At 46.7% G+C, this 22,901-nt stretch overlaps 1 long non-coding RNA gene across 1 annotated transcript in view; it reads left to right on the forward strand.

Moving 5' to 3' along the window:
- The first annotated feature begins 3,749 nt into the window (after nt 1-3,749).
- LOC146062505 (uncharacterized) overlaps nt 3,750-22,901 on the forward strand; it is a 56,094-nt gene continuing 36,942 nt past the window's right edge. Inside the window, exon 1 of the long non-coding RNA XR_014471363.1 lies at nt 3,750-3,891. This is a non-coding gene — a long non-coding RNA (uncharacterized LOC146062505). The remainder of the gene's footprint in view (nt 3,892-22,901) is intronic.

Here is a 22,901-nt window from a genome sequence, read left to right on the forward strand (position 1 = left end):
GTTTATTACTCTCCATTTTATCACTTTTCAAGGCTTTGTACATCTCGCCCCTTATCTCTGAAGAGACAGATTTAAATGAGCACAATCTGAAGTGTATAAATGTTGGCAGAGGCGTAACTCTGGGAGACAATGGGGTCATCTGCCGCCGGGCTCCTGCTCCCAAGGGGGCACCTTTCCTCCCCTGCCAGTTTGAATCAGTTAATTCAAAGCCATTGATATCGCTTCTCAGGCTGACTTCCCTCTAATATCATTTTTGCAAGTGTCACATCCTGTATTGGAACCCATGACCTGTCTTACTAGAGACAGACACCTTACTGATTTAGCTATTTGGGGGGCCAATATTTATCTTGCCTCCGGGCAACTGGAACGAACTTACGCCACTGAATGTTGGTGTACCTACTAGAATAACCGAAGACTAGTACACCACAGCCTTCATGATGTCTGGCCTGCTCTCCACACCAGTGATACAGACCATACAGTCTTCCCTTTTATTGATGCCAGGACGACCTTTTAGTAGACTTTGCAATGTGTCACCAAACAATATTCTATGGTCAGACCACAATTCAGTTCCCTGAATGCTCAGAAACCTCATCTTCACCACACATTGGCCTGTTTCAGACCTGCTCTTTCATTGCCTAGCGAGCGGTTAAGCGCTGCCCCGGTGAATGCCCCACCCACCCTCCGCATGCCCCGCCCGCATCCCCTCGGGAATGTGTTGGAGATCACATCCCTTCGCATGCGACTGAAGGAATCACCACTGATCGCCAAAGTTGGGGCGTGCGATGAAATCATCAGATGTCATCTGCCCGCCATGAGCAGGAAATGCCATGCCTGCCTCCCCAGGGGAAAACCACGTGTCCATGAGGATGCCCATAAAATGCTGGGCGCTCCCCTGAACTGATCGCCGAATTGGCCCGACTGCCCCGAGCAGGGAACACCACGTCTGCGTTCCCAGAGCATTTTCATGGGGGTGTCCATAAAACGCTGGGCATTTCCCTGATGCCGCCCCCTACCTATGCGATTGCGAGTTTGATACCTGCCGAAGGTGTTCGCACAGGTCGAAAAATGGGCATGCGCATGTGCAGACACCCCCCACCCCCCCCAATTGGATCGGGGTTGAATTCGGCCCCTTCCAATTGGATCTGAATTAGGCCCAAGGTAATTTTGTTAATAAATAGGTACAGATCAGCCCGTGCTCCTAATGTAGCTGATAATACTGACATTCTGCTTTTCCATCAAACACAGGAATTTGGTGCAGCCTCTCGGTCAGGGCAGTTAGTGAAAAGGGCCAAAGAGTGTTTAAAGAAGAGGTCACTTGTTTTCCCATGAAACCATCTGTAAGGGCACTGCTGTAACCACACAAACCAAGACATGTGTAGGGTGAAATGATGAATTGAGTGTCATGTCAGGGAGGCCATGGAACCACGTCCCTAAGTGAGAGTCACTGTATTTCATTTGTTTGGGGGTCAATGGATATTATGTCATTTTGTTAAACAAAAAGGTTATAGGTCACCCACATGTCAGTCGACGAAGAATAACGAATACACTTATCATGTTTTTCCCTACACAATTACAATGTTACATCTATTATTATTATTATTATTATTATTATTGAATTACTGCAGTTGGAAATCTAAACATGACAATGCCCTTCGGATTCATTAACAGCTATAATATTGTCATCATCTGCCAGGGTGACAGTGGCTATATTTCCTCCATTGTACTGTATCTGTCATGGTCACAGCAACTCCCTACACAATATACATCTAATTATATTGATGAAACCCTGGAACAAGATGTCAAAATTACAATATTTATGCAGTACCATGTTATCTTAGCTAATTGGCAGATAAGACATAGGTTACAATTTATCAAAGGTTTGCAGCCATCTATGGCAGCTGCTAAGCCAAATGCCATTTTCTGATGGTGTTTCAAGGCATCTTTATATATTCAGCAACTGTAACATTTTTGTATTTTTTCCATTCTTCAATTGTCTATTGTAGAAGCTAAGCTGCCGTCACAGAGTACATTATTATAGCTGTCTGTGCACAGTGTCGTTTTAGGTTTATGAATGCGTAGGATATTTTATAATACTTTAATTGACTTAAACTTTATAGTTGTATTTTTGTAATACAATTCAAAGTAGAATGTTTGAACAGATTCTTCATCATACTGTATCTATATATTAATAGCATACGGGTGATTTTTTTATGTGACATATATATTTATCATTGCCTGAGCAGGACCATATACCAAATTATAGCTCTTGGTAAATAAATATGTAGAAATAAATTAGCTTTGTAATTGGCTGCTTAATTGTAAAGTTAAACATCCGCCAGCCAATCACAATGGATCACCTTTGTGCTTCTTTTAAAATGTGACAGTTGGTCAACTCTGTTTGTGCAAGTTCTGGGTTCCCTGTGAAGTCATCTGGAAACTTAAGGTGCCCATACACGGTGCGATGATCGTTATGGGCTGGATCGCATCGCAACGCATGCCTTTTGCATGCTATGTGATGCAATGCGATCCGAGGGTAGTACAAAAAGTATGTGCAGCACAGACCTTTTGTACTGTGCGATGCGATGCCCGTGGAAGCACGCATCGCACCATGCCATCGCACCGTGTATGGGCAGCTTTACAATTATGTGCATCCAGTAGTATGGATATTACTCGATATCGGTTCCTAAAGCTGTATACACAATGGACGACATTCTGCCGATTGCGACAGGTCAGAAGGACAAAATCATAATGTTGTCCAGTGTGTACTCACTATGTTGCTGATGATGCTCCCTCCTGTATTCACTTGTTGCATCCAACCTGGTCCCATCACTCAAGAATTAGTGAGTATACATGTCATCCAATGTGTACCCAGCTAAAGGGACACTACTGGGTATCAACACGTTTGCTCCCATTCAGGATTGCAGGACTTTCTTCAGGCTGCACCCAGGGCCGGCGCCACCACTAGGCAGCTTTAGGCAATTGCCTAGCGCGCTGTCCACTGGAGGGCGGCATAAAGGGAGCTGGGATGGGGGTAATGCGGCGGTGTTGTGGTGGGAGGATGGCCTCACTCCCCCCTCCCCTCTCCTTCCTCATCTCTTCAGGCAAGCTTATCAAATTCCAAAAACATGAACCTTTCCAATCCAATTGCACCCCCACTGTACATATCCTCACTTATTTTTTTGTTTTTTAACGTTCCCATCCTCTTCACCCCAGGCCAACACTGCTGGGTCACCATATCATAAAGCCCACTGATAACCTTTGCAATCTAGTGGGACTGCTATGCAATAGATATACAACCGATGCAATAGAGAACACCTATCCTTGTGTATCAATGCCTATTTCCCTTTAGATTGCGAGCAGGGCCTTCCTACCTCTACATCTGTCTGCAACTACCCAGCTTTTTTTTATTTTTTATAATTGTTGTTTCCAATTGTAAAGTGAAATTAAATATGCTGCACTATATAAGAAACTATAAATCACAGGTTCTCAAACTCCGTTCTCAGGACCCCACACGGTGCATGTTTTCCAGGTCTCCTCACAGAATCACAAGTGAAATAATTAGCTCCACCTGTGGATCTTTTAAAATGTGTCAATGAGTAATGAATGCACCTGTTGGGTGACCTGGAAAATATGAACTGTGTGGGGTCCTGAGGACCGAGTTTGAGAACCCCTGCTATAAATAAATACATTAAAAAATATTCGGCACAGCACACCACCACCTGGGTCTAACTGCATCTGTCTCCACTGTAACCCTGTTCAAGGATTGATAATTCTCTCTGAGTCTTCTCCTAATAACTGTCAATTAATATCCACTAATGGCCAACAGAGTGACTGATCCTTTTTTATCTTTATCCTGGGTAGATGGGCTTGGATTCCCCAACCGCTCCTCAGGTATTATGTTTTATATTATTTTATATACAGTTCCATTATATACTGCTACAAGCTTTTCTTTTTGCCCTTCTTCTCTCTGGTTATGGAAACCTGGTGAGAAAATCCCTAAACTACGGATGTAGAATATAGATCGGACACATGTATTTAAAGAAACCTTCATAGGAGTACACTTACCTATACTGCTGTAAGTATGGTACGCAGCCATTTATACTAACTGGAGGTGTATCCTTAAAAGATACCTTTATGCACAGGATCACACATTTAAGACTGTGAGTTCAGTACGCAATCACCCTTTTTGTTGTTCCCTTCACATTATCTACTTCCAAAAATTCTTACACCTTTTTTATTGTTATTATTTTTATGAACATCATGTCAAACACTTGAACACCATCTGATACCACCTTTATGAGCACGGAGTCATGCGCCATCAACACTGTTCTTTTCCAGTTGTAACATCCACTAACCTGACCCTCTTATAGTTTTCTACTGTGCTACAATACAGTACAGACCATTTTTCTTCTGGGTCATTTTTACAGAGATCTAGTGATATTTTCTATCCTGTAGGCACTGGTATGTGACAAGGAACCAGACCACTTCCTCAGCATATTTTATTGGGTTGTTAATGCCCCCAAGCATAAAGCATACAGCAGGAAAGACACCTTTGCAACTTTGACCACCAATTCATTTATCCAACACTGATCCGATTCAGGTGCGATGATTCATCATAGACATTTGAGGAAGGCAGGAAGAGGCGGTGCTCTATATTTCACAAAACTGAGGTTTAACGAGGCGGTAAACCTCAGTTTTGTGAAATATAGAGCACCGCCTCTTCCTGCCTTCCTCAAATGTCTATGATGTCTCCCATTGTGGGAGAGCTGATGCCAGGGTCTCCGTCTGAAGGAAATTTTCTGACCTCATTGAAGGAGCTCCTGCAATCAACCTGCGTAACTTGAGGGTTACTCAGCCAGCTAATGATGTTGCAGAGTGATCCAATGGGGTATCCCAGACACAGCAGAGGATCACAACTGCATACAGGAGGCATCTACTTTTACCAGATACCTCCTGCTTTATTACCATATGTTAGATGATTCCAAGGAAACCATAGTTATGGTTACCATAACCACACCAGAATCAGGTCCACTGTGTTCTACTGAGCTGAATAATATACCAGCTATAATTGGTATGTATCCTTAATTAAACATACCTGAGGACACATACTGGAAGCCAGAGGGTATGGTATTCTGTGCTTGGCAATTATGAATCAGAATACACCTTTTCCACAAGCTTCCATGTTAGTAGGCAGGTTTTTCTTTAACTAAACAGTTTGCGGGACTTTAGCTCCCTCACCACGAACATGTGACATCAAGATGTTACAAAGAGGGTGGGGCTACTGCGACCACGGAGAAGCTATGAGCCATACAGACAATTAGGGATGGCCATCGTTTCTATTGCCATCGATGGTTGCCATTGATGGCAATTCTGCAAATAGTGCTAAACTATTCAATGGATGACCACCATCCATTGTGTTTGATTGATTCGCCTGTGGGCCAATCAAAACATGGAGGGTGGGGTTTCATGGATGTCGGGGGGCGGAGCTAGGCTCCGTGTCTCGGCACTTTGAAAAAAAAAGCCAAACATTGTTTTGCTGGATTATCGATGGAGGGAAACCATCTGGTTCTCCCCCATCGATGGTAAAAGTATTCGACATCGGCCATGAACCATCGATGATTTCGAATCATAGATGGTTGATGGCCATCCCTACAGACAATCCAGTCAGCTCTAGGCAGCAGGGTGAGGAACTGAGGTGTGGTGTAGGTAATGGCTGAGGAGGCACTGGCTAGTATAAGAGTCAGATTTATACAAACACGTATATTACTTGGTGGGGAGTTTTGACCATAACATTATTAGAAAACAAATACAAAGATTATATAAATAATGAATTGTTGATATAAGTTATAAACATTTTATTCGTATAATTATAATATATATATTTTTTGTTAAAACTGGAGTGTTCTGGAGTATGACAGTGAAGCTACCATGACCAAACAAGACTGGCTGTTCCCCAGGAATTCATACCTGCTTTGGGAAAGGAACAATCCCCTGCTGAATGTGGTGCCGGACAGTTTCCAGACAGTCGGGATCCCGACAGTCATTAACCCGACATCGGGATCCCGACAGTCAAAACCCCGACACTCGGGGTCCCGACGGCCACTGGCTATTCTCCCTCGTGGGGGTCCATGACCCCCATAGAGGGAGAATAGAATAGGTGGCGAGTGTAGTGAGCCTCCGTGCCCGCAAGGGGCTTTGTTGCGCTTGCCCCGCTGTCTGAGTCCTGGCAGTCGGGATCCCGATGTCGGGCTAATGACTGTCGGGATCAAGACTGTCGGGACCATATACCACACCCTGCTGAATGACTGTAACCTGCCATTGTTTGTTATTATCATTTGCCTGCTACCCTAGGTGAACTTGTTTCATGGTGTAATAAAGTTTATTACCAGCTCAGGGAAAGTACAAACGGGACTCAACTGAGGGGTGTCAACTGAGCCCCGTGTGTAATCAAGATGTAATGAACCCATCAGAGAGATGGCTAACTACATCCTGCCAAGCCCGGAAGCTGCGGTCAAATACAGTACACTGTGCAGGCGGCGTCTAGTGAATTTTTTTTTTGCCTGCACTAACTATTTGACCAGGCGATAGCGATGCTATGGGGCCACACATCGCTATTGCCCACTGTGTACACACAGGGCAATTCTGTAATACCTTCTTGGCAGGACGGGGGCAGTGGCAGCACTGGGACATGGATATACCCATGAAAACGCTAGGCGTTTCCATTCAAAGGCAGCGGGACAAAGTGTGCTGGGGGCGGGTGGCTGACATCACATGACATCAGCCGCCCAACTTGTCTTTGTCCCTGCGCCCGCAAATATAAGTCGTGGACACCCACGGAGGGAGAAAGTTTCAGGATTTCGGCGGTCGGGATCCCGTTGAGACGGGTGCTGTGATTGGTTTGGGGTGCTGAAATGGGATGCGTTTAACATTCTGACTGATGAAATGCCAGCTGTCAGAATACTAATACCGGCTTTCTGCCTTGTGGCCAGACCGGCGCCAGAATCCTGACATCAATGAGTGTGCCGACCCTGAAATTCCAAATATCGGTATCATGAATGTAGTTACACGTGGCAGGTTAACAGTGGGGGAGGGGGGGCTAGGTTTAGGCACTAGCAGGGGACTTAGGGTAAGGCTGCGGGGAAGGTTGGGTTACGGCTGCGAGGACGAAGGGTTAGGCCTTACAAGCATCCCGTCCACCGGTCATCTGTATGTATTAAGCTGAGAGGGAGGCTGTCATAGGAAAGGGATGATGCCTCGCCCCCAATTTTTTGATGCATATCTTCGCCACGCACTGTCCCTATATTTGATTTAGAGGGGAGGGGCACCAGTTCCCTACCTGGCACAGGGCACTAAAATCTCTAGTCATGGCACTGGGTCCTGCACATGTGCAAAGTACCAAACATAATGCAACAACAACAATGGGATCTGAATCAGGCTCAAAACGTGCATCATGGGTTCCAGGGCCTTCTCCCATTTCTGAAACTTTACAGATGCTGCAGCCCTGCCCCCACTCCCTGCCCATCTCCCTGCTCATCTCACCCCTCTGCCCACTCCCTGCCTGTCTCCCTGAAGCGGAGATGGACAGTGAAGCACCCTGCCGCCCAGCTGAGTAGGCCAAGTGAGCAAGTGAGACACTCGCGTGTCGCCACCATCCGCCGTCTGCCAGCTCCGCTAGAAACATTGCCATGGTGAGCTGGAGGGCTGACTGAGAGGGGCTCCTTCTATACATCTGCCAGTATAGAGCGAGGCTTTGTCACATTTTACATGGTTCGCCAAATGTGGCTTTTTGGTGTGATTTGAGGATAGACATATGTGGACAAAACTGTAAATCACATGAAGATTCCCAAAACAAAATACATTAAAAAAGTTAAATGGAGGTGTATCAATGATAAAAAGGGGCTAGGGTGGTCACCTTATGTTTTCTTTTTTATTGAATGCAATAAAAAAGTTAAAAAACTATAAACTATAACACACACCTAAAATTAGCGATCACATGATACTAAATAGATTGATAAATCACATATAAACTACAATATTATAAAAGCGCACGGACACGTGGATTCTTGTCTACACACCCGTAAGAAACATTTGAACAGGTAATGCTGGAAAAGGCCACTACTTCTCTGCATTAAATCATTTACCCAGTGTTACATGGAACAAAATTATTTATGATTCACTTTACTAGCATCAAAACCCTGGAATTATCATTTATTAATTGTCCTCTGCTTTTGCTAAATGTGATTTCCTAGTTATCATGGCCAAGAGCCTTTTTAGAACATTCTTCCTACAATAGGGCCTTGTAGTAAGATTTATAGAAGTGTGTAGCATCATTGTCATGTAGGGGAACCAGCAACTGTGCATTCAAACAGATTTATAGGGAGTACAGGAAATGAAGAGTACAATGCCTTGTACTGGGGGCTAAGTAACACATTGTTTCTGATTATATACGCCACTTGAAATTCAAGAACATGCTAAGCAGAATAACTGGATTTTGTTTAGTGGAAGGTCAACATCTACATGTTAGTATATGAGTATCCTACTGCTGTAATAACAGGAAAACATTTCTACTTAAGTATTTCCCAAATTTGGCTTCTTTTCCATTCCATTAACACCATGGTTTGCTTTGCACTTGGTTTTTCTCATTTACATTGCTTATTTTGTGCTTCCTCTTCTTCAGTCCTCCTAAACCATTATCATGTTCCAAGATGTGCTACTATAACCACACAATAGTAAGAATCAAGAGCACTCCGACATAGCTAATGCTGCAAACTTTGCACACTTAACAAGCTCTTCTTATACACAATTAGGGCCAGAGATAAATATTGACACACTAGATTATTTTCTAAATTTGTTTTGTGGAGTGCCTAAGAAATCAGATGCAGCCGAGTCCTCCTGCCTGATAACTCCAGTTCTTGACTAATAGAAACAAATAAAATAAGAACTTCTGTCCACAATGGGTTAGCAACATCCATTGTTGGTAGGACTAATCGGATTAAATCGGTTGCTAGCTCTACAGCTAGGAGTCTAAACTCATTCCAAAAATGTTCACATCTCAAGGGGATGCGCCTTTGTTGCTTTCCACGGCATCCCTATTTACATCACAGAGATAGAAAGCAGCAAGTACAGACTTGAGATTACAGCAATGGCTTCTCACAATGCAGACAAAGCCTATCGGAGAGCACTAGCGCGGGAATACAGCACCGTCGTTAAACACCATTGACAGGGATTCTATGGACAGTATTCCCTATTGTTGTTTGCAGAATTTTTCATAGATAAAATCCCTGGTTAAAAAAAACAAAACCGAAATGATTTTAACATATCAGCCCGGCTACAAAGAAAACAGGCACAAAGGGGAAAATGACCATTTAAAACGAGCAAATCCTGCAAATTGGCTTTCACACAACATACATGAGAAATATTAAAAAAGATCATTTCAATGGGATCTTATGTCTAAACTCCGGCTGCTTGTGTATAGAGGGTCTGAAATCAAATATACAGTAATGGGTAAATATATATATATATGTGTGTGTGTGTGTGTGTGTGTATATATATCATCGAATTTACTGCTGTTCCTTTAATTTTTTTTTACTGCTGACCCTCGGACATCTAGATGATTGCAGCGAAACGCGTTGACATCGCCTTGGCAACAAGAGGTTAAAGTAATTAAAATAAGGTCAAATTCTAGCAAAGTAGCGAAATCTACTAAATAAACAAGTGAACACCAGCCATAAATATTATCACTGCAGCCGCGCAGACTGCAACGAGCCGCCAGTACATTTTTTTGCCTACAGTCTGATAATTTTCAAAGCTATTGGCAACTTGGGAATATTTCTTTCTTATCAGTGTGGCTCAGCTAACTTCACTAAAACTAATCAGTGCAGGAATCATTCATTCAAGGATTGCACGATCATGTCTTCCTTTGGCAGTGACAGCTGCCTGAGCCACATTAGCAATGCAGATCAGTCGGCCTAATAGGTTAATGCAGAACACGCGAAAATTAGGTTTAATCCCCAGTGAAATAATCTAACATTTTCACATTTCTTGATGTTGGGATAGAGACATCGCTGGTGACTCAATTAGGTATAATGTAGATCAAAGCAAATTTACCTTCTGGCTGAACCTTTGCTGTGGTTGAGATAGGAGAATAGAAAGGTGCCTGATTAAATGTGTATAGCTACTGGTGAAATGTTCTCCAACGCATGTGTGTATTGTAGAAAGCAAACACTGCTAATGTCTCAATGACCGTGACACTAAGCTTTATTATTCCGATGATCATTTCAGCATTCTTCTACAATATGCAAAATCACATAACAGTCTTTTTCTTTCTTGGAGACTAATATGCCGTTAGTAATATTATTTGACTTATGAGCTCACCATACAATTATATCTTGATGTCTTGGAATAAAGTACCAGTGCTAACAACATCAACAAACCCTGCAGAAATGTAGTCACATCAGTAAGAAAGAAAGGCCAGTAAAAAGTAGCTGCCCGCACTAGACCACATTTCCTTAAAAGAATGCTATTTCTTTCCAATTTATAATGTTGCTCAATAAAGTGTCAATATGAAAAGCCAGTGGGTAAATGTAATAAAGCTTCTAAAAATGATTTAGTCATTGTAATCCTAAATATCAACACAATTTAAAAAATTACATTGTCAAATTTCAAAATTCATTCATTTGTCTGCAGACTTTTTGAAATAAATGCGTTGTGGAAGCTCCAAGCTCATTTTGGACATCTGTGTAAGGACTGAGACGCCCACTTTCAGAACTGGTACATGCTGTAATACCACCTGGTGTGTCTTTCAACACCATCATTCGGTTGCATCACCGAAACTATGCAGCCCTATGCAGATTGTCTGTCTGAACATGGCCTCCAAAGTGAATGTTTATCATCTGTGTATACAAATATTACATTAACATGGCTGTGGCAGTCCCAGCACTTTGCCAAGTCCTCTATGATTGAGGACCAGATGTACTAAGCTTCGAAAGTGATAAAATGGAGAGTGATACACAGCCAGCCAATCAGCTCCTACCTGCCATGTCACAGACTGTGTTTGAAAAATGTCAGGCAGGAGCCGATTGGTTGGTTGTTTATCACTCTCCATTTTATCACTTGTTTTGAAGCTTAGGACCTTATTCTGATTGACTTGCAAGGCTGTGAAATTAGCCTTGAGAATCAGTCAGACGCCGCCCGCCACCCGCAGTTCCAGCCGCACTGCCCATCGCGCATGCGACCCCCCCGCACATCTGCGAATGGATGATTTACATTTCATTCAATCGCAGGAGGAGAGAGAAATCATTTGATGGTCGGCGACTATCGAATGATTTCTCCAGCGCTTGCAGTTCAGAGGCACTATTATGGTGACTCTAAACTGCAGGCACCCTGTGCGAGGACAGGGCCAGCAGCTGACATCTGGTGATATCAACTGCCCGCCCCCCCCCGCATGACCGTCATGGCCTCATTAGCATGGGAATGGCCAGCGTTCTCCTGGGAACGCCCATGAAACACTGGGTGTTCCCATATGCCCTTCTCCCTCCCCTGCCAGCTGTGTAGGGTGCGTGCCAGTGGCGTAAGTTCGTTCCAGTTGCCCGGAGGCAAGATATATATTGGTGCGGATTCAGTATTGAATCCCGGCGGTCGGGATCCCGGCGTTCAGAATCCTGACGCCGGAATCCCGACAGCCGAAATGCCGACAAGGGGGGGACGTGGATCGCCCCCCCCCCCCCTTGCGGGCTCGCTGCACTCGCCACGCAGCGGGCCCGGTGCCTCGCTACGCTTGGCACACTAATTTATTCTCCCTCCAGGGGTGTCGTGGACACCCACGGAGGGAGAATGTGTCTGCATTTCGGCGGTCGGGATTCCGGCGTCGGGATTCTGAACGATTGGATCCCAACCGCCGGGATTGTAACTGCATCCCATTGGTGCCCCCCCACACACACAACCATATATAACCTTATATAAAATATATATATTCTGTTTGGAATATAGATAGATAGATAGATAGATAGATAGATAGATAGATAGATAGATAGATAGAACATATATATATATATATATATATATATATATATATATATATATATATATTTCAGAACTCAGCCACAGAAGCAATATCGTTGGCATTTAAATAACTGATTTAAACTTCCAGGGAGAGGTGCCCCTTTGGGAGCCGGAGCCCGGCGGCAGATGACTCCATTGCCTCCCAGAGTTCTGCCTCTGGTGCGTGCACAGAATGTTTGCCATGGGTGCACACACCCTGTGTCTGCACATGCAGACACACACCATCGGCCCTCCGTGCGAACGCTGGGAGGACCGAATCAATCAGAATAAGGACCTTAGTGCATCTGGCCCACAGTGAGCAGAGCCGAACTTAGTGGGTTATTCAGACTTGCTCGGTTCTCTGCTAATTTGCAGAGACCTGTCAGAGTGAAATCTCGCCCTGTGCAGGCCTGCAAATCAGTGTATAAAACTATATATATACACTATATAAAATCAACTCCATGCGTAGTTGGATAGTAGTGGTATGAAAAAATGGGGTGCATTTAACATGGGAGCCCAGATAATACATAAGTACCGAAACAGGTTGTTTGGCGTCGAAGCTGACGCCACATGACTTCCCCTCAAATGCATGAGTTTTCCTGACATTCCCAGAAAATGCACAGTTACCACCCCCAAATGCCAGATTTCTGTCAATCGACTTGTGCACGGCCAGCGAATAAAATATGAGCGGGATTTCATCGCAGGAAGGTCCCTCTTATGCCGTGTTCTCACTGCGAGTGAGAAAGACACGGCTTTTACACGGCATTAAAATGCCGGGGACTGAGGCGCTGGACCCCCGTTCTCACTGCAAGGCAAATTCCCGGGTGAAGAAGTTCTACCCGGGAATTTGCCTTTAAACACGGGTTTTTCGGCAGTGTGAACGGGTCAACATGTGTCTGCATATCCGGATCTCAGACACGGGTAAAAAGAAGGGTTTTACCCGTGTATGAAATCCGGATATGCAACCTGTTCACACTGCCAAAAATCCTGTGTTAAAAGGAAAATTCCCGGGTCTACATGCTAGACCCGAGAATTTGGCTGCAGTGAGAACGTGGTATAATGCGTACTATGAGCCAAATGCATGCAGTCTATCCATTATCACCTCGTCTGTGAATTTGCAGCTGTGCTATTTTTTTTAACCCCCTTGAGCGGTGGATTTTGCTGGGGCAGGACAAACCTACCAGGGCAGGTTTGTCCTGCCCCAGCAAAACCCACCACAGACCTGTTGCCCCCCCCCCCCCCCCAATCGCTCCCCTCCCCCTCATCTCTGCTCCTGGGCCCTGACACTGCCCAAGCGCCACTTAATGGGATGTGATTTTTAGTAAGGTTCAGGTTCAGGAATGGCACAATATATATATTTATTTAAAGAAATGTTTTATTGAAACACCTTGTAATACATTTTACAATAGAGAATCACGAAAGAAATCGCGATTTTTTACTTTAATGAGATGCGAATTTGCGGGTGAAAAGTGCAATATGTTTTTTAGTCTTGAACCTGTGTGAATTTTTAGACGTGCAAATTTTAGCCATGAAAAAGTGCGGTATTTAGTAAAAAGAAATTTTTAATGGTGTGGGGTCCCCCCTCCTGAGCATAACCAGCCCTGGGCTCATTGAGCCAGACCTGGGTCCAAAAATACAGGGGACAAAAACCGTAAGGGTCCCCCATATTTCTGAAACCAGCTCCAGAATCTTGGACCGGTCCTGGTTCCCAAAAAATATGGGGGACAAAAAAAACTGGGGGTCCCCCATATTTTGGACCAAGCACCGGGCTCCACTGTAGGTGCGCATATACACAAAAAAAAGTCTGGGGTGGTGAGGCAGATAGGGTGTTGTGGGAGATGGAGAGGGTGACAGAGAGGCAGTGGGTGGCAGGGATAAGGCAATAGAACGAGGAGTGGGTTATAGTAAGAGGGTACTGGAGTGAGTAATAGTGAGTGGGAGATGGAGAAAAGCAGTGGCTTACAGGGAAAGGGTGATGGAGAGGCAGTGGTGACAAGGAGAGGGTGGCAGACAATTGGTGATAGAAGCAGTGGGTGATAGGCTGGATGTGACAAGGAGTGGGTGACTGCAAGAGGCAGTGAGTAATAAAGTGAGCGACAGTGAGTTGGTGACTGCAAGAGGCAGTGGCTTACAAGAAGAGTATCAGAGAGAGGCGGTGGGTGACTGAAAGAAGCAGTGGGGTACAGGGAGTGGGTGATGCAGAGAAGCCGTGGGTGACCAAAACATTGTGACAGGCAATGGGCAATAGCGAGTAACAGAGAGACGCAGAAGCTACAAGGAGAGGGTACCAGAGAGAAGCCATGGGTGACCAAAATATGGTGTCAGGGACTCTATTACTACTCTATTACACAGCACATACACAATACAGCTCTATCATAGACACATCACAGGTCAAACCATGAGGCGAGCGCTACCAGCATACTTGCACCACCAGGCTGGCATCTTTCTACATTAGGTTGTGCGTGAGCATGCCTATGCATAGCCAACAGCTTCACTCCCATTATGTGTTACTGGGAATAACAGCTAAAAACTGTAAAGCAATTCTACGCAGCCCTAGGGACTGTATTATGTGTTCTGTCACCACACAGTCACACAGCCATAGGCTATAGCAAAAGTTCATCACAACTTCTCCAGTGCAGGCAGCAGCACAGGGAAGTGTGCCCAGGCTCAGTCTGACACCCCCCCAGCAAACATTACTTACAACCCCCCCCCAGCAAACAATACAGACACCCCCCCAGCAAACATTACTGACACCCCCCCCCCAGAAAACATTACTGACAACCCCCCCCAGACATTACTGACATCCCCAGCAAACAATACCGTCACCCCCCCAGTAAACATTACCGACACCCAACCAGCAAACATTACTGACACCCCCCCCCCAGACATTACTGACAACCCCCCCAGTAAACATTACTGACGCCCCCCCAGCGAACATTACTGACAACCCCCCCCCAGACATTACTGACACCACCCCAGCAAACATTACTGACAACCCCCCCCCCCCCCCCGACAAACATTACTGACTGACACCAGGGCCGAAACTAGGTGTTTCGGCGCCCGGGGCGGCAGTCATTTGGTCGCCCCCCCCGGGGGGTGGAAAGGGGGGGGGATACACACACACCAAATGACTGCCTTGGGGACAGGCGACGGAGCGACGAGTGAGTGAAAGCTGCCACTACACCAGTCCCTGGACCCCCGCTGCCAACATACCTGTGTGCAGCCAGCGGGGGTATAATGTGTAATGCCCATTACACATTATACCAAACACTTTGATGCCCATTATACATAATGACACACACCGTAATGCTCATTACATATGCCACACACGCTAATGCCCATTATGCATAATATTACACACTGCAATGCCCCTTACACATAATATTACATGCTGTAATGCCCATTACACATAATGCCACTGACCGTAATGCCCACTACACATAATATCACATGCCGTAATGCCCATTACAATTTACACCACACACTGTAATGCCCGTTACACATTTTTATTTGGGTAAAAGGTGTCACACACACACACACATAAGGGGAAGAGGGGATCAGACACCAGGGAAATTGGGGCAGATAGGGTCACAGACACAGAGGAAGGGGGTAACAGGGGACAAGGTGTCACACATGGGGAAGGGGGTACAGGGGGGTCAATCCCTGGGCACTCACCAATTTGTGGGGGGAGCTGCAGGGTGTCCAGGTAGCCAGTGGATCCAGGGACAGGCGAAGGGGGTGCCTGCTGCAGGAGGAATCCAGACTGTGCACCCGAGAGGCTCTGGCTGAGCAGCGCGCAAGCGGATTTGGAGGAAGAGATCTGCAGTTCCTCCACGGCGCTGCTGCAGGAGGAGGGAGATGTAGTTTCCCCCATGGTGCCATTGAGGAGACAGGCAGGGCAGGTCCAGCCCCAGCGCGTATCGCTGGGCGCACTGCGTTCATCACAGACACTAGAGGTCAAGCCCACCTCTAGTGTCTATCTTCTTCATGGCGGCGGCCATCTTTGAAGTGGCCGCGGCGCCACAGACATATATCTATGTCTGCGTCGCTCGCTCCCCGCTGCTGCCGCTGCTCACACTAGCGCCCCCCGCCTCCAGCGCCCGGTGCGCGTGACCCCCTAGCCCCCCCCCTAGTTACGGCCTTGCTGACACCCCCCAGCCAACATTACTGGCACCCCCTCCATCTTCAGCAGGACTTATCTGAGCCCCTGCTGACCGAGTCTGTGCTCCTGCTGTGGTGTGGCTGCTGCTCTACATCCTCTTCTCTCTGCTGGGCTCCTCCAGTGCAGAGAGTGTAGGACATGTGACTTCCTGTTCAGATCAGGAAGCCGGAGAGAGGACGGGGCGGCACCGTGGTGCTCACGCTGATGGGAGGGGAGGAGGGGGGACCCGGAGAGACGCTGCCTGTACGGATAGTGCTGGCAGCGCCGCTGCTGCCTGTGAAAGGCAAAAGCTGCAACAGCCCACCCTACTATCTACCGCTCCTGTGCTACACTGCAGTAGCGCCTCTGGAAAGCTTGGGCATTGGGCACCTAGGGATATGGGGCCCTTGGGCAACTACCCATCAAGCCCATGCGGTAAGATGGCCCTGCTCCAGAGTTGACTCTGTGCTGCACTGACTGCGGGGTGAGCCAGCTTCCTCCACACTTGCAGCGGGTATCCCCTCTGTCATCCTGTTATAGAAGCACTCAGCCCTGATTGGCTGAAAGCATCTCCATGGAGAAGCCTACAGTCAATCAGGGCTGAGTTCTTCTACTTTTCTCTGTGTGTGTTTTGAATTGAACATTCTTTTTAGAGGTGAACTACAAGTCCAAGGGGGCCCATTAATGCTCTGCATGCTAAGACTTGTGGATAGCCAATTCCCAGCATTCGAGGGAGGCCTTGTAGTTCTACTGTAAAAAGCTATTTTTTAAAATTTAATTTTACATGTATCAGCCCGGCGTCCACCCTGGAGGGGTGAAGCTTGGGGGGTCATGGTATGGCCAAGGTACCTTACGTAAAAAGCATGGTATGGCCAGGGGACCTTGCATAAAAAGTGAGCATGGTATAGCCAGGGGACCTTACATAAACAAATGTCCCCCGGCTGTGGCATGACATAATAGGCTGTTGGAGCCCGGTCCTGGTTACAAAATATGGGGGACCCCCAGTCCCCCCCCCCCCCCCCGTAGGTTTGGAACCAGGATCTGTTCAATAAACCTCGGGCTGGTTATGCTCAGGAGGGGGGACGCCAAGGCATTTTTTATTTTATTTTAATGTTTACACATTTTTTAAGATAAAACCATGCACAAATCTCACTGTCTGTAAGAACCTGGTCTGTTTGTTTAATGGTCTGTTTGTTTAATTTGAAAACATCTGGATGCAAATTGAAGTGTGTCGACAGTTAAGAATGCTATTTTCACAGCAAAAAGTGTGTTTTTTTAACGCAATTCGCATCCTATTCAGTTGGTGATTTTGGAAAAACATGCAAATTCTGCCATTTTTTACTAAAAAGTCGGCACTTATCCCATTAAATGTCACCATAGGATGTATGATTTATGGTAGGTAGTATGTAGACAGGCCTTCAATATATCACAGAAAACAATAAAGCACATTGGCCTCAAAAGAAAAAAAAAGGCATAATGGCCTCCAATAGAAAACAAAACAAAACACATTGACCACTGACAGTATACATTGGACCCCACAGGAATATATAAACCACACTATAAGCCCAGGGGTGGATCCAAGAAAAAATTACAGGAGGGCAGGGCAGACGACAGGGAGGGGGAGGGGGGGGGGGCAAAGGGGACACTCTTACCAGGCCCCGACCAGTTGAGGGGCCCCAAAGCTTTGAGGAACTCAGGGTCTAGTACCAGCTGCCCCTGCAGATGTGTTCACATAAGCCTTTCCTAAAATCTAGCCTTATGGTTTGATTTGGCACACCATGAACTACGCCATTGATGGTCTAGCTGCAATGTCTGGTGGGAAAGGGCTTTATTGTCAAGCTTGATGGTGGAGCCGAGCTTGGTGGAGGAGCCATGATGCACTAGGTGTTTACCCAGAATGCCCTGCTGCTTATATGCAAATTAGCTGACCCACAATGCACTCTGATTTTAAAGGATGTCAGGTTTTATTGTTAATTTCCATAGTGCAATTAATAGAAACGGTGATCAGCATACAGTACTGTAAGAATTCTACAAGACCAGATATAATTAAGACCAAAAAACACACAAAGGATTACTCTCCATGACCCTAAAAGCAATTGAAAACAAGGCCTTGAAAGACGGCTCCATTGGTTTTCACCTGGGTGTACAAAACACCCAGGGGGGGGTGAGTCAGAAGACCGACTGCGCCCCTTACAAACAATTGTAAAAGATAGAACTATTTTCCAGAAGGGCTGGTGTAATGTACCAGATGCTTACTGCAGCACCCAGCAGCTGTCACATCTGGCGCATGCCACTTTTCCTCAGGGGCGTGTCACAGTTTAAACTGCCATTGGCTGCTGCTGGAAGCGTCTCATACTTTATGCGCTTTTAGATTAAATCCCTGTATTTATCAAATACCTGAGAGCTGCTACTTTACTTTACCCACGTACTGGGGAGGTGAGTGTGTTTTTAAGGAATATTTTATGGACACTACACCATTGTTTAGTTACTATATTGGAGTGCAGCCTTGTCTGCAAATCCGATGTATATATATCTACATATTTTACACATACACAAACAGTATCGGATATATAACAGTATAGCAAGTGGATTTACAGATCCAGGCCCTCCATTTAATATAGGCCCATAACATTTTAGTGGATTAAGGTATAGGGAACAGCCAGTAAAGTGCCAACCAACCTGCCCCCTGTCCTATGGGCTGAAGCAGGTTGGTTGACCACAGGGTCTATCACTCTGTCAGCCACCAGCAGCAGCAAAAGAGAAAAAAACAAAGACATTTTCTTTTTAGGAAACATTGGTGGAGACCTAGTGATGGTTCAGGGTTAAATAGTGACCATCGGATCCATTTTACCGATGGTTCTGATGAAACATCTAATGATCCCCATCCCTAATTTGCTAAATAGAATGTCATGTGTCATGAATGACCAACCCTCCTGCTTTAATCCTAGGCTGGTATTGGAAAAATACATGTGTGATGTAATCCCGATATTTCACTAACCAGCTAACACTGGTCGATATTGTTACCGCTACAGTATATCACCCAGTGTGTACCCAGCTTAGTGGAAACACCTTTAACACTTGGTACATCTCCACCTTGGGCTTTTCAGCACCCTGGCTCCACTCAGAGGCGGAACTAGCGAGTTGTGGGCCCAGGTGCAAAAATATGCTTTGGGCCCCCCTGATGCTCGAAATAGGAACAGTGTGTGCCAAAGGCGAGCGACAAAAATTCAGGGCATTGTTTTGTGTGGAAGGGTCGTGGCCACATACTAGGCTGTGGGATGTGTGTATGGTTAGGGGTGTAGGCTGCGTGGTGTTTATGGTTAGGGTTATAGTTTGTGGGGTGTGTGTGTATGGTTAGGGTTATAGGCTGCGGTGTGTGTGTGTGTATGGTTAGGGTTATAGGCTGCGGTGTGTGTGTGTGTATGGTTAGGGCTATAGTCTGTGGGGTGTGTGCGTATGGTTAGGGTTATAGGCTGCGGGGTGTGTGTATGGTTAGGGTTATAGGCTGCGGTGTGTGTGTATGGTTAGGGTTATAGGCTGCGGTGTGTGTGTGTGTGGTTAGGGTTATAGGCTGCGTTGTGTGTGTGTGTATGGTCAGGGTTATAGGCTGCGGTGTGTGTGTGTGTGGTTAGGGTTATAGGCTGCGTTGTGTGTGTGTATGGTTAGGGTTATAGGCTGCGGTGTGTGTGTGTGTATGGTTAGGGTTATAGGCTGCGGTGTGTGTGTATAGTTAGGGTTATAGGCTGCGGTGTGTGTATGGTTAGGGTTATAGGCTGCGGTATGTGTGTATGGTTAGGGTTATAGGCTGCAGTGTGTGTGTGTGTATGGTTAGGGTTATAGGCTGCGGTGTGTGTGTGTGTTTATGGTTAGGTTTATAGGCTGCGGTGTGTATGGTTAGGGTCATAGGCTGCGGGGTGTGTGTGTGTATGGTTAGGGTTATAGGCTGTGGGGTGTGTGTAGTTAGGGTAATAGGCTGCGGGGTGTGTGTGTATGGTTAGGGATATAGGCTGCGGGGGTGTGTGTGTGGTTAGAGTTATAGGCTGCGGTGTGTGTGTGTGGTTAGGGTTATAGGCTGTGGGGTGTGTGTATAGTTAGAGTTATAGGCTGCGGTGTGTGTGTGTATGGTTAGGGTTATAGGCTGCGGTGTGTGTGTGTATGGTTAGGGTTATAGGCTGCGATGTTTGTGTGTATGGTTAGGGTTATAGGCTGCGGTGTGTGTGTGTTTATGGTTAGGTTTATAGGCTGCGGTGTGTGTGTGTATGGTTAGGGTCATAGGCTGCGGGGTGTGCGTGTGTATAGTTAGGGTTATAGGCTGTGGGGTGTGTGTAGTTAGGGTTATAGGCTGCGGGGTGTGTGTGTAGGGTTAGGGATATAGGCTGCGGGGGTGTGTGTGTGGTTAGAGTTATAGGCTGCGGTGTGTGTGTATAGTGAGGGTTATAGGCTGCGGTGTATGTGTGGTTAGGGTTATAGGCTGTGGGGTGTGTGTATAGTTAGGGTTATAGGCTGCGGTGTGTGTGTATGGTTATGGTTATAGGCTGCGGGGTGTGTGAATGTATAGTTAGGGTTATAGGCTGCGAGGTGTGTGTATGGTTAGGGTTATAGGCTGAGGGGTGTGTGTATAGTTAGGGTTATAGGCTGCGGGGTGGGTGTGTCTATAGTTAGGGTTATAGGCTGCGAGGTGTGTGTGGTTAGGGTTATAGGCTTCGGGGTGTGTGTATGGTTAGGGTTATAGGCTGCGGGGTGTATGAATGTATGCAGTGGCGTAACTAGGGGTCCGCAACCCAAGCATTCGCGGGGGAGAGCCGGCGCCACTGGGGCGCAGGGTCATGGCGCTCTCTTGGAGCCAAGAATCCTGTGTGAGCTGCAGCAGCCTGCGTGCCACTGTACAGCGCACACAACAGCAGCAGCCGCTTCCCACAGAGCGGACTACTAGGCATCACACACCACGATGTGAAAGCACTGTCTGCTGACAGTGTCTTCCACAGAGTGCATGCCGCTTGCCACTCCCCCTATCACCGGGAGCATGCCGCTTGCTGCTCCCCCTATCACCGGGTGCACGCCGCTCGTCGCCTCCCCCCTTCCATCAGGTGCACGCTGGGCCGTGCAGGGTCTCTAACGCGGCAGGTGGGATGCGGCTCGGATGGAGATGAAGACTTCAGCAGCAGCTTCAGCAGACCCAGCACCCAGTATACTAGTAATCACTGGCGCTGCTGACAACGATACCATGGCAAAGGTAAAATGGTCCCAATGCGTGTGGCACAGCTAGTTCTGTACTGCTGCTGCAGCAGCACCGGTGATTACTAGCAGACGCCGGGGCAGGCACTGTGGCTGCTGAGGAGCTGTAGGTATTTTTACTGTAGACGCTGGCCTGGTACTGGGGCTGCTGCGGAGACTAGGAGCTGGAGCATGCTCCTGTAGAGGTGACACTGACTCTATAAAGACATACGGGGTATCATTAAAGGCGGCAGTGGGAAAAGTTAGTTAAAAGGGGGGAGGGCAGGATTTTTTTTGCAGGAGGGAGCAAAATTTGTAGTTACGCCACTGAATGTATGGTTAGGGTTATAGGCTGCGGGGTGTGTGTATGGTTAGGGTTATAGGCTGCGGGGTGTGTGTATAGTTAGGGTTATAGGCTGCGATGTGTGTGTGTTTAGGATTATAGGCTGCGGGGTGTGTGTGGTTCTGGTTATAGGCTGCGGGGTGTGTCTATAGTTAGGGTTATAGGCTGCGAGATGTGTGTATAGTTAGGGTTATAGGCTGCGGGGTGTGTTTATGGTTATGGTTATAGGCTGCGGGGTGTGTGTGTATAGTTAGGGTTATAGGCTGCGGTGTGTGTGGTTAGGGTTATAGGCTGCGGGGTGTTTGTATGGTTAGGGTTATAGGCTGCAGGGTGTGTGTATGGTTATGGTTATAGGCTGCGGGGTGTGTGTGTATAGTTAGGGTTATAGGCTGCGGTGTGTGTGGTTAGGGTAATAGGCTGCGGGGTATTTGTATGGTTAGGGTTATAGGCTGCAGGGTGTGTGTATGGTTATGGTTATAGGCTGCGGGGTGTGTGTGGTTAGGGTAATAGGCTGCGAGGTGTGTGGTTAGGGTTATAGGCTGAGGGGTGTGTGTATAGTTAGGGTTATAGGCTGCGGGGTGTATGAATGTATTGTTAGGGTTATAGGCTGCGGGGTGTGTGTATGGTTAGGGTTATAGGCTGCGGCGTGTGTGTGGTTAGGGTTATAGGCTGAGGGGTGTGTGTGTGGTTAGGGTTATAGGCTGAGGGGTGTGTGTGGTTAGGGTAATAGGCTGCGGGGTGTGTATGGTTAGGGTTATAGGCTGAGGGGTGTGTGTATAGTTAGGGTTATAGGCTGAGGTGTGTGTGGGGTTAGGGTTAAAATGTATTGGGGGATGTATGGTAAGAGGGAGGGTTATAGTGTTAGTGATATGCTGTGGGGGGCTGTATGTTTACTGTTATGCTTCAGGGGTGAGCAGGTGCACCAGAATATTTTTAGTTTGGGGGCACGATATAGTCTTAGATTGGTGCCCCTAAATTGCTTTATTTTGCCCCTGTGCTAGATGACAGACGGCCACCACTGTGTGAACTGCTAGCTATGCCCCCTGTCCCTCTCTCACAGTTAATAAATGCTGTCTATTCCCCGCTGAGCTGTGAGTGGTAGTGGGGGGACTCCCAACTACTCCCCCCCCCACCACCACCACCACGGGATAGTCCCAAAAACTG

The sequence above is a fragment of the Crinia signifera genome, chromosome 3 (assembly GCF_055691185.1).
Source record: "Crinia signifera chromosome 3, ASM5569118v1, whole genome shotgun sequence".
Lineage (NCBI taxonomy): Eukaryota > Metazoa > Chordata > Amphibia > Anura > Myobatrachidae > Crinia > Crinia signifera.